General features: G+C 36.0%; 1 protein-coding gene across 3 annotated transcripts in view; it reads left to right on the plus strand.

Annotated features, from left to right (window-relative positions):
- esr2a (estrogen receptor 2a) overlaps window positions 1–13,815 on the plus strand; it is a 121,592-nt gene that overhangs the window by 57,138 nt on the left and 50,639 nt on the right. For 2 of the 3 annotated variants that reach the window (XM_048206649.1, XM_048206652.1), the window contains exon 3: window positions 11,333–11,556. The exons of the other annotated variant lie outside the window; for it this stretch is intronic. The gene's annotated coding sequence lies outside the window, so the exon portion shown is untranslated. The remainder of the gene's footprint in view (window positions 1–11,332; window positions 11,557–13,815) is intronic. 3 annotated transcript variants of the gene reach the window in all.

The raw sequence follows: 13,815 nt of genomic DNA on the forward strand, positions 1-13,815 counted from the left end.
CATTCAGAGCAGTGTTTCTTATTACTGAATACTTATTTACTGAATAATTCTATTTTTACTGCATTTAGCTAGGCAAAAAAAGTCTTGGTGAGGATTTAGACACAATGGACTCATATAGACCATGAGACCATATGAAATCACTCTCACACTATGATGTGGGAACTCTCAGCTGATGTCATTGAGTTTTATGACAACTTGAGTGTGAAGCCAAAGCTCTCAACAGAGGCGTCGGCGTGTGTTGAGGTTAAGACTTTGAAGGGCTAAGTATAGATGGAGACACTCTTGTTCCCTTCCTTTAAAGGGATAGTTCAACTAAACATGAAGTTTCAGTTATCATTTACTCAAAATATTGAAAAATGAAAGTCAGTGTTGTTTTGGAAACCACTGACTTTCATAATGGACAAAAACAACTTCTTTTGTGTTCTGTAGAAGAAAGCAAGTCAGGTTTGGAAGTCAAATACAAGTCTGGAACAAAATGAGGGTGAGTAAATGATGACAGAATCTTCATTTTTGGGTGCACCATCCCTTTAAGTTCCAGGAAACACTATATTCACGAGGTAGATTGCTTTGATTACATTGAAAAAATGTGCGGGATGCTTGATTATGCAGACTCACTCAGAGAGCCTCAGCAGATTTAACCAGACATCATCAAAAACACAGAGGTTTTGAATTGTCAAAGGAGTGCCACTCTTAAACCAAAAAACATTGCATGCATAGTTGTGTAATTGCTTTTGATACTGCCGATCTCAAGTAGACAGAGTTGCGAGGAAATGATCTTCTTCTACAAACGTTAGGCAAGCACTGGCATAATATTTGTCAATTTCCATGACAACTTTTTTAAGAGCGCATTCAAAGAAATCGAAGTGAAAGTTAGACAAAGTTAGTGTTGAGTGATGTACCACTTAAGATAATTCAGGGTTGAGTTCACTCATTTACATGAATTGGATCACAAATGCTTGAACGAAACCTTGCAACCATTATTATATCCTAGTGACCTAGTCTATTAGTTGAGGTTCAATTGGCATGGTGATTGCTGACATTTAAAGGGATAGTTCACCCAAAAATTATCCCATTATTTACTCACCCTCAAGCCATCCTAGGTGTATATGACTATCTTCTTTCAGACAAACACAATCAGAGATATATTAAAAAATATCCTTAGTCCTCCAAGGTTTATAATGGTTGTGAATGGGGGGCTGCATTTTGAAACCAAAAATAATGCGTCCATCCGTTAAAAAAAATAGGACTCCGGGGGTTGCGCAAGTTGATTTGCGGCAGAAGAGTATCCTTTGACCCCAGCTCAATGACGCAATGACGAACATGGAGGCGCAGAGGATCAAACAAATCACCGGTCACAGATTATAAGTCTAAAATGATCATTTTTAAAGAGAAATGTCGGAGGATTTCGATATAAGAGAAGAAGAGCTTAAATTTGTTGCATAGTCCTATTTGTTACAATACTCCAACTTCCTGCGTCATACATCGCGTCAGAGGATTACTCATTTGGCGCAAGTCGACTTGCGCATTCTGTGTACGATCCTCCGCCGGAAGCTAGTTATTTGAATTTATTAAGTTGTAAATATGGATATTTTTCTTACAAAAGCGAATCACTCTGCTTCAAAAGGCCTTTATTAACCCCCTGGAGTCGTATGGATTACTTTTTATTGTGTTGCGATGCGTTGCGTTATTTTTGTCTTCAAACCCCCCCCCATTCACAACCATTGTAAACCTTGGAGGACTAAGGATATTTTTAAATATATCTCTGATTGTGTTTGTCTGAAAGAAGATAGTCATATACACCTAGGATGGCTTGAGAGTAAATCATGGGATAATTTTCATTTTTGGGTGAACTATCCCTTTAAAGAAACAGACCTCATGTGCCAGAGAAACAAGCGCACAGCCATCTTATTTGAGCTTCTGTTTTTGCGGTAGCTCTGTGTATTTTTATGGCATTACTGTCAAAGAGTAATTAGCTGGTAAAGTGGATTTACTTATCATGAGCATTGTAACAAATGTCAGTAGAACTCATAGGAACCAAGCTTTCACTTTTAGACTCAATCACTGTGCGGTAAGAGGACTCACATGTTGGGTGTTCACATGTTTATTGGGCAACACCTTGGCACTCAGAAGCACTTCCTGGTAGGTCTCAATATGACTGAATCACTGTTCATAAGCCCATAATTTATACAGCTCTCACTTAGCAATATATCTTCTAAAACAAACAAAAGTATGATTGCCTGTTTCTATGTTGTTCGACATTCAGTAAGGAATTTTAAGGAATTGTGTGGGATGGATTTTTTACACAGGTGAACTGTCTAGGCCTGTATTTCCATGTGTACTCATGTCAATTTATATACAAGGATGTCCGGGATGATAAAATCATATAGAATCTAGTTTAAAATGCATGTGTAAATATTTGATTTAATTACTCAAAAATGTCAAGTGTTGTAGCCATCAAAAAGTAATGCAATTATATATATTTTTATATATAATATAAAAAGATACCAAACTACATGTCATTAATCAATATGTGAAATACACTTCATTTTTATATCATTACCTCCTCCCTCTTTCTTCACCCACTTTTTCTCTACATTTCCGTCTTCAGAACTTCAGGGTGTACTGTATAGGATGTACAATATAACTGTGCTGGTGAGGTACAGACTGGGGCATGAAACTACTAAATCATTTATTCCTCCCATTGCAAGTTTCCACAACCATTTAACAGATGCTTTCATCCAAAACGACTTACAGTTTGCAGATTGCAGGAACAGTCCCTCAAGAGCTCCTTGCTTAAGGGCACATTTGTAACAGAGGATTGGGATCTCAGAAACTCTCCAGTTACAGGGTCACCTCTACTTTGGACACCATCTAGGACCATAACCATCACCCCCATAGAGAGAAAGCACTAAATCATTTATGCCCCAGATTTTGCTGTATCGTGGCCCATTGGATGCCATGAATTTTGAAGTTGTTGGAAAACACAGAGCTTATGCAACAACTGAAGTTTGATTTTTATCCCTTTGAGGCAATATAATTCCTCACGGGTGGAGTATTGTAGAAATGCTGATGGTGAAATCATGCAACGGCATGCCTGGCCTGTAAAGACTCTTATGCCAGCATATGAGCAATGATTAGGAAAGACAGCAACATCAGCATTCACTGACTGCATTCAGCATTTTTTTTTTACCAGACCTGTTGATTTTGAATCAGATAAAGCCTCTGACTATGGACCTAGGCGTAAGACATTACTAATGTTAAAGTGAGTCAATGCTTTTATCTAATAGCCCATCTCCAATTCACTCATCCATCAAGAGCTCTCTTCAAGTTGGACAAGGCTCTTTGAAAACCCTTACTGTTTGCTTGTAAGTGTAAAACACCGCATTTAAAATGATAGTTCACCCTAAAATGAAAATTCTGTCATCATTTGCTCACCCTTATGTCATTTCAAACCTTCTGTGAAGCACAAAAGAAAATATTTTAAAGAATGTTTCAACTGTTTTTGTCCAATTTATGAAAGTCAGTGAGACCCAGAACTTGTTACTTACTTACTTGTTACTTGTTCTTAATGGACTTTGAAAGTTTTGGACCCTATTGATTTTCATAATATGAACAAAAACAGCAATAACATTCTTTAGAAATCTTTTGTCTTCCACAGAAGTAAGAATGACATGCACATTTGGAATGACATGATTTTAATTTTAGGGTGAACTATCACTTTAAAGTGTTTCATGAAGGTTTTATAGTGTTGATGGAGCCAGGCTACAGTGCCAATGGCTGCTATACTACTGTATATAGATAGATAGTCAAACCACAGTAAAAGAAGCACTAAACTTTCAGTTTCTTTCCAGATTTACCAGAGTGGGTGCCATGTGCTTCTTATTAAGCCTCAGAAACTGTGGGGCCACTCAAATAAAAACACAGCAATTGTGTTGTCTTTTTTCTAGTATGTGTTAATCATGTTAAGGTATAGCGTACAGTGTAAAGTGATCAGATGAGTATCAGATGGCAAGCCTGAGCCCCAAGGGCTGTGGTTTTGTATATGACGACAAGTGTGGGTGCAGCGCGGGCGCAACGGCTGCGGTCGAGGCTGACGCGTGCCGGCCTGTGCAGGGCGTGTAGGTATTGTGCTGGCACACCCTCTCTCGCACGTCAACTCAGCCTGTCTCTACAGGAGCAGGATAACACCCTACGGCTAAACTCAAGCCTCCTTTCACTTGGATGGCTACAGCGCAGTCCCCTCAGGTGGACAACCTTCTGCCTCATGGTGGCATGCAGAAGAAACAAGGGTATGTATGTTATTGTTAGTGTGTATCATATGAACTTATGTAATTAGCATAATAGTTTACTACTGTTCAGCGAAGGGGTGGGGCTGTTAAAATGACTGGTTTCTCATCAAACCTATTTGCTAAGAGCTCTTTGTGAAGTTACTCCCTAAGGAAGCATGTCCCAGATTTGAAACTTGTTAGACACTGCAAAACAGCAGCTGTTTGTTGTGTGCTTATGCCCTCTTCAGTTCTTGCAGAGATTGCAGTTAAACACCATGTGTGAGCCATGTGCTGTACAGTATGTAGATGTTTAAATAGAAAAATTCAAATCCAATTCAAAATGTGCTTTTATTTAAATCTCTTTCAACACTGCAGCCTATAGCCACCACAGAAAAAAGTGACAATAATTTGGATAAACTTACCAAACATTAATTTACAAAAGTAGGCTATAAAAAGATTTAAGTTTTAAAAGAATGGTTTAAACTTTAAAAGAATTTTCAGCAGCCATTTGTCCAGTCTTCATTGTAACATGATCAGAAATTATTCTAATATGCTGATATGGTGCATACATAAAAATGACTTTGATCATTGCGCATCCTACAAAAATGTCAGCATCTGCTATTTGCATGATATGGTATGCAATAAAAATCAAGTCAAGTCACCTTTAGTTGTATAAGCAGTTTTACAGTGATAAACAGGAAAATAACGATTCAGTTATGCAAACAGAATTCAATTCTGCTAAAGCAGTTTTAAAAAGACAAGTACACAGTCACTATTTAGTTGAAATAGTTCAGTGTTGATGATTCTGTTAGGTTCAATAACTGAAAAAAGTTAATTAATTATGGAATTCATCTATAAAGCAGCTCTGGAGAAAACAGATCTCAGTTCAGTTCTCATCCAATAGTGTTCAATAGTGCATTCAAGTCAATAATATTGCCAAAAAAAAAGTGTATCCAACTAAGCAACCCAAAAGGTGACAGTGGCAAGGAATCCAAACTCCATCAACGACAGAAATGGAGAAAGAAAACCAAGCTTAGTCAGTGGACCAGTCCTCATCTGGCCAATGAATGAACATGATGTATATATATATATATATATATATATATATATATATATATATATATATATATATAAACTTTAATTTCTGTTCTTTAAAGAAATTTTGAAAATGGTACATATAACATATTTGAATTAAAAAAAGCAAGGTTATTTTTGGTTGATTTATTCAGAGAATATTTATCTATTTAGCCTATTTACATTTATCTCAAACATCTTGTCCACAGTCATTACCTGCCATCAAGCAGATCGGTAACTTAACTGAGTCAGACACAATCAAACTAAAAACACCAAAGGCTGATATTATAGCACAGACTGTCGAAGAAGTATATATAAATATAAGGGGAAGCCTGTGCGTCCTAGGTGAAAAAATGTACATTTCTATAATGTACTTAAAGTGCTCTATTTTCGCGCACTAATTTTGTACTTAATATACTAAAAATTCTTCTTTAGTACTAATTAAGATCATCTTAAGAACATCTAAGTGTACTGAAGTGTGCTATTTTGAGGCACCATGAAATATGAACTAAAATTTGCTTTTAATATACTATCTCTGTATTTAAAAAATTTATTTAGATACCATTTATAGTGCATTTGAACCCATAGTGTACTACAAGTGGTAGCTACATATATTTTTTAAATACAGAGATAGTATATTGAAAACACATTTTAGTTCATATTTCATGGTTTCTCAAAATAGCACACTTCAGTACACTTAGATGTTCTTAAGATGATCTTAATTAGTACTAAAGAAGAATTTTTAGTATATTAAGTACAAAATTAGTGCGCGAAAATAGAGCACTTTAAGTACATTATAGAAATGTACTTTTTTTTCACCTGAGGTGTTATTGCAGCGGAGATGTAATGGCGTCAGAAGAGGGCGCTGTTGCGCTGCTCATCCAATGTTCATACGATTGAATATACTGTAGGTTGTAAAGTAAATTATGTTTATAACTAACTTTAATAATAGTTTGATGATATAGCAACAATAAACCAGTGGGGTGGTATCTTATACAAATATTGGCTCAATAGTCTCAGCGAAAGGTTGTAAAGATAACCAAAGAAAATAAGTGGTAAATGTGCATGTTTGTGGCCAGAATGTCTGTCCATCCAAAAGGAATAACCTCTTATTATTTCATGAACATAACTCTGAAACAACATGTCTAGGCCTGGTTATAGAATCTTGTGGCTTATTCACAACTATCATCACAGCCTGCCTGTATACTAGTACTGTACTGAAATGGAATTTGTAAAATGAAAATGTAACTGCAATGAAAACCAAACATAATATACAGATGTGTTGAAGGATCTCTTTATGGGTCCATGTTGAGTGTAACATCAGATGGAACTGCACTTTAGAGCATTTTTAAAACCCTTGCTAATATCTGCTGCCCATTTTACAAGCACTTAATCTGTCAAGCAGCAGTAAATCAACAGATTGAGATATGTACTAATGTACTATCCTTCTTTTTTTAATAAAGTCCCTCTCCAAACAGATAAAACAAACAACAAAAAAATTAAACATGAATCTTAAAAAAACCCTGACTTTCAGTATCATTTATTGCCATATCTTGTTCCCCATTAACTGTAGAAGAGGAATCATGTTTTCCTTTATCTTTTCAGAAACAAGAGTCCATTTTACTTTGAAAATATACTGTAACTTAATACCCATTAAAACAGACCATTTATTAAAACTAAGCAACAGAATAAAATAACAATAAATAAAAAACTTGATGTTAATAAGTGTTTTTATCCACCCCACATTGCGAAACTGGTCAAAACTGAGTCAACAGCTGAAGTTACCAACCCCCATGTGGCTAAAGTTTCTTAAAATGTTTTTTAAAAATTAATAATGAGAGGGAGTACTGGAGTGGACAAATGTTAGCAACCAATATTTGTTTGCTATCAGCAGAACATATAAATAATGACTGAAGATCGAAAGTTATATAAGCTGTCACCTGCAATCTAATGAGAAACATGAAGATTTCTCTTCAAAAAGTCTTTGGATTACATCATCAAAGGTTTGCATGAAATGACAAAGCCAGTGACATCATATCAGATAACTGTTATCATGAATTAAACAATGTTATATAGTCCATCCCAAATGAAAAGAGAGGTGTCTGTCAGCTCAGAGAATGAGGATGTCCAATATGAGGGTGTTATGAGGAGCTCCAATAGCCCAAATATTGTCTCCTGCTGCATCATCCTTGACCTTCACCATGTTTTTCCACACTCATGTGGAACTTTAGTTCTTTCTAAAGGAAAATTATCAATCTTACTCAGAGACAGCAGAGTCAAAATTATGGCTTTCATTGTATTTATTTATCTATTTTTTTGTGGCTTTAATGGTTTTCTAGAATCAAAAACCTACTCCCACATCACAACATGTACCAGCAGAGAATGTGAAGCATGGCTTGGCAATAACTCCAGCTGTCTCACTGCAAGAAATCAGGCCCGCAGAGGAACCCAAGCCTCATTCTCAATCTTGCTTCATGTTTTTCTCTTTGTCAACATCAGTTCTTTGACGTAGCTTTTGCTGCTGTAATAAATTCTTTGTGCTTTGTGTTGCTTTATCACTGAGACATTTATTCATTCAAATGTCACACTCTTTCCTTGAATGAATGCATGTGAGAACCAAAATATCCCATCATGTCGTGCATGAAAAAAGAGCACTGCTTTTTAGTGCAAAATAAGCTAAATGCATTACAGTAAGAATGAAATGGCATTCACAACTCATATTAATTCTGTAATGCCACGTATGCTTTCTTAAGGAGAAAAAAGGAGGGACTTATTTAGGAGGGACTTGATTTTATTCTTTGGGATCAGAGTGAATAGTTAAAAAAAAATGGCAGATTTGAATGCAGCTGATTGCGAAGCACTAAATGCCTCTTGAAACACAACTGACACTCATTTTTTAGGATGCTTTTTGACTGGGACGTGGAAGCTAAAGGTCAATTTCACCCCAAAGAATTTTAAAGTATCCTAATGGTGATGATTATTTGATCAAATCTATTGTTATTTGCTAATGTGTGTTGTAATAATTAATATTAATTCAAACTAAATTTTAAAGCTAATAAATACATGAATGTAAAAATTATTTGTAACATTTTTTTATTTCATAACATATATTGTTACAATAGCTTAAACATGGATTACTTTTAGTAAGACTGCATAACCTACAATAGTAGACTTAAACAATGCTTAAAGGGATAGTTCACCCAAAAATGAACATTTTATCATCATTTACTCACCCTCATGTTGTTCCAAACCTGTATGAGTTTCTTTCTTCTGTTGAACACAAAAGAAGATCATTTTAAAAAAAAATGTTGGTATCTGATGACACCCATTGACTTCTATTGTATTTTTTTCCTACTATGGAAGTCAGTGGATACCCTACATTCTTTAAAATATCTTCTTTTGTGCTCAGCAGAGGAAAGAAACTCATACAAGTTTGGAACAACTTGAGGGTGAGTAAGTAATGACAAAATTTTTATTTTGGGGTTTAACTATATTTAACTATCCCTTTAAATATCTATTTGGGACTGGTTAACATTTTGATGTTGGCATCACACTCTTCCAGTGTATCTTATTATGCATGGTATATAATATGGCATATGTTTTTTGTTATCTTAAAATCTCTCAATGAAAAAAGTAATCTTGCCTGCTTTGTCTTGTTGAAAATACAGAAGTCAACTATATATTTTATGTTAACTAAAAAAATAAAATCCCAGCTTTTTGCACCGGGTTAATCTCTCTACAAAAATGTTACTGAACAAACTGCTGCTGAATGATGCTGATGTTCACTGAGTTAATATTTGAGGGTCTTTGGTCCGTAACTGTCTCTGGTAAGAATGTCTGTTGAAACTGGCTAGCAAGAATCTCTATAAATCTCCAGGGATTGTGCAGTCTGGACTGAAAAGTCTTCATTCTCTTTTTTTGTTCCTTTCCCTGTTCACTCTTTGTCTCCATTTCTCATGAAGGATTTACAATGTTTTCCATTTTACTTTTGTCACTACTTGTAAGCTGTTTCACATTAAACACATTCGTAATTCTCTAGTGTGATATATAATAGGCTAATAATACGTTGTATTTGCATGGATTCTGTGGTTAATCACGGTTACAGACTTATAATTCTATGTACTTTGCAACTCTTCAGCTTCCCAGAAAGCATTTATTTAACAAGAGGAATCTAATCTATTGAAAATCTATTCAATAATCTATTGAAAATATGGTGAGAAGTCAGTCAGAACATGTTTTCAGCAGCTATCCAGGTAAATTTGATAAACTGAATGCACTCTTTTATATTCGTATACGATTTGAATAATTCACTTCAGACACTGCAGTCCTCTTTTCACCGAAGAACAGAATTTTACATTACTGAATTCACAACTGATTGACAGATTTCAAAGTTCCTGTCATATAAGTGAAAATTCCTCAACAAAATGATAAAGTCTAAGGCTCACTCAGACAGTTTTGGAGCTAGAGAGCCTTTGTTTCGATTGACTGTAAATGTAATGACCTGCTGGAATAGTATAAAAGCTGGATATTAAAAGAGTCTGGCTTCACTGCTGCCATTCAACACATTTTCAGTATCTTCTTCTTTCATTTTTTTGTATTAGATTAACACAAATAATGAATGGAAAATCTTGACTAGCCAATAGAAATTGTTGTAATACTGGTTGTAATTTTACAAACCAAGTTATTATTAATCAGTGATTATTATCAGTCATGTTTTGTTTTGTTTTGTTTTAAAAAAAAAAATACATGTGCAACTCTCTGCATCTTGTATGTCGTGCTGAACTGAGTGAGCTTGGGTTTTGACATGCTTGACATGGCTGTGTGCCCATTTTCTCTATCTTTGCTACTTTTTTCAAGCATGGCATGGCAGCATGGCAACACGATCACATGAAAATGCGTATAAATAGTACGAGTGTGTAATCTCATAGAATATATACGCCAAAATGAGTTTTGGCGTGCTTATGGTACGCGTTTTTTTCGCGTGCATATGATACACACTTTATGGCGTGTATATGACACGCTCTTGGGTAGGATGGGGGTGGGGGGTGGGGGTTTCGTACATATAATACACCATAAAGTGCGTATCATATGCACGCGGAAAACTGCGTACCATAAGCACGCCAAAACTCATTTTGGCGTATATACTCTACGAGATTACAAACTCGTACTATTGATACGCATTTTCGTGTGATCGGGCTCCAACATGGGCGTAGAACTTTCCTGAAAATGTTCACTAAAAACTGAAATTATTGCTAGTCATCTAAAATTAATTAAAACTAAGAATTAATTTAAAAAAGATGTTAAATCAGACAAATTGCTAACAACTGGACTGATGACTGATCCCTTACAGAAACATAAAAATCACACCACATTGTTTTTTATAAGACTGGGGTGTTTTTTCAGTCGTACTTACATTTTTTTTTTTTTTTTTTTTTTTTTTCATTTTTACACTAAAACAAAAAATTATAATAAAGAGCAATATGTAAATCAAAACGTAAAATTATAGTATTTAATCGTTTCATATTAGTGCAGCCACAGAATTACAGTGAGGATAATTACTGTTCATTCTTTTATTTGAATATTTATTCCTGACACTATAGTTTCTCTATTGACATCCATGATAGTTTATTCTGTAGTGTGAGATGCCTACATTTTATTTTATTATTTTTTAACTGTTTTATATTTTTATTTTCTAGATATTGTGCTAGATATTTTTCTATAAAGGTTTTGGGTGTAGAATTCAGAGCAGCTTTGTGTAAAACTGCTTTTGTGAGATCTACTGTATTAGTAACTGCCCAACCAACAGTAGATAAGAGATGGTGGAATGCTGACCCTCTAAACTAAAATAGTTGAGAGAGTTTGGCATTTGATGGTTTGACCAACAACCATATGGTTAGAATGAAAAAATAATACTTGAGTGCGTATCTTGTCTGCAGCACTCGACAAATCCTTATCCCACCATCATTTCATCTTTACCATCTGCTGCACAGGTCACAAGAGCCCCGAAGCCGGAAAACAGCTGACAAGAAAAGAAGAAGTATCAGCTTCCAGAGAACGATTGATTTGTAAAGAAGAGGAAGATTCCAGACCCACTGCCACAAACAACCGTGAAGTGACATAGGGCCTCTTGAACAGGGAATTAAAACCTCCTGACTTGTGCTGCCAAGGTCATGCCAGTGCCAGGGGTTCAAGATGACCCACAAGGGCATCAGAGGTCAGCGTGAAGCTTTGTAGAAGTGAGAGAGGAAGTTGTTGATGTTGTGGCACATTTGCTGCACGTTTATTTAGGGAAGGCATTTTTTTTGCCCACTGGCATTTTCTCCCTCTGACTCAGCAATTTATGTTTTGGCTCTTATGCTAACTCTTTATGATATCATTTTTATTGCCACATAAAAGTAGCCTACAATTACCACTCGTTATTAAAGGTGCCTAGAATCAAAAATTGAGTTTACCTTGGCATAGTTGAATAACAAGAGTTCAGTACATGGAAATGACATACAGTGAGTCTCAAACACCATTGTTTCCTCCTCCTTATATAAATCTCATTTGTTTAAAAGACCTCCGAAGAACAGGCGAATCTCAACATAACACCGACTGTTACGTAACAGTCGGGATCATTAATATGTACGCCCCCAATATTTGCATATGCCAGCCCATGTTCAAGGCATTACACAAGGGCAGCCAGTATTAACGTCTAGATCTGTGCACAGCTGAATCATCAGACTAGGTAAGCAAGCAAGGACAACAGCGAAAAATGGCAGATGGAGCAATAATAACTGACATGATCCATGATAACATGATATTTTTAGTGATATTTGTAAATTGTCTTTCTAAATGTTTCGTTAGCATGTTGCTAATGTACTGCTAAATGTGGTTAAAGTTACCATCGTTTATTACTGTATTCACGGAGACAAGAGCCGTCGCTACTTTCATGTGCAGTAACAGTGTAACAGTGTGTAATGTTAGCTTTAGCCACGGAGCACAGCCTCAAACTCATTCAGAATCGAATGTAAACATCCAAATAAATACTATCCTCACATGATTCGAAGCATGCATGCAGCATGCATGACGAACATTTTGTAAAGATCCATTTGAGGGTTATATTAGCTGTGTGAACTTTGTTTATGCACTGTATTATAGTCGAGAGCTCGGGGGGGCAGGGAGCACGAGATTTAAAGGGGCCGCAGCCTGAATCGGTGCGTAGTTAATGATGCCCCAAAATAGGCAGTTAAAAAAATTAATTAAAAAAAATCTATGGGGTATTTTGAGCTGAAACTTCACAGACACATTCAAGGGACACCTTAGACTTATATTACATCTTGTGAAAGAACGTTCTAGGGCACCTTTAAAATAACTATTTTGGACTAGAACAAATGTTGATAATTGACGCCATCATAACCATTCTTGCTGATATTGTGTTTTGCATTATTATTGCAATTTAATATCCAAGTATATCCAAAATTTACATGAGAGCTGATTCTGGTCCTCAAATTTGTTTGGTCAAAAGGCGTTTAGTATTAGGACTTATAGCCTTTCACTTTGCTCGACTATGTTTGCACATTCCAGATAGTCTGCAAATTACTAATGATGATTTTTCTGTGGTGCCTATTTTTGTAGGTGGAACAAAAGTAAATGAAATAACTGGAATGTGTCTCAAATGTATTACTCAACATTAACTTCTTATTTATTTATCTGACATTTATTTAATTATCGTATAACCAATTCATTCAAACCAAGCGTGCCACACAAGTCCTGGAAACTTAAAGGTGCACTATGTAATATTTTCTGTCCACTAGAGGTCGCTAGAGGCCTGTTCAAAACAAAGGTGTAGCTTGATGACGCCAAGTTTAAACGCAGAATCTTGGGACATGTGGTCTTCACCTCAATGGACCGTGGAAAAGAATTGAGATAGGACTTGAGAAGAAATCATGTTCATGGATGCGATTATTAACGTTACTGTAGTATGAAGCAGAGCAGGACCAAGTGTTGTGGGAGCTGAACGAGGCCGCTGGAGCGATTTCGCAACACACGCTGCGAGCAGTGGAACTTTATTATGTCACAGTCACTGGCGCTGCTTCCGCTTTTCCAGTCATGAGTATGAGGTAACGCAGCTCTGTTTATCATATTAGATACATTTGAGTGTGTTGAAAATGATGTTATAATGTTACTCTGTGCGTTCGCTCGGCAGCTGATGTGAGACACTGTTACACACTGCAGTAAGCGAGATCGATTTAAAGGGTTACTTCAGGATTTAGCATTAAGCTTTGTATTAGTAGAATACCACTAGTATTTTCGAATTACTGTGCTTTCCCCCTTCATATCAGCCCGAGATGAGAGATTTATGCATTTTTATTCTGTAAAAAAGCCTCCGATGACGCAAAAATCGTCATTTTGCGTCATCGGAGGCTTTTTTGGCCAGAGGCTTAAAACTACAGCCAGTAATAGCAGGTAGTTCTGCATTTTTTCACCACGC

Source organism: Megalobrama amblycephala, linkage group LG11 (genome assembly GCF_018812025.1).
Source record: "Megalobrama amblycephala isolate DHTTF-2021 linkage group LG11, ASM1881202v1, whole genome shotgun sequence".
In the NCBI taxonomy this organism is placed as follows: Eukaryota; Metazoa; Chordata; class Actinopteri; order Cypriniformes; family Xenocyprididae; genus Megalobrama; species Megalobrama amblycephala.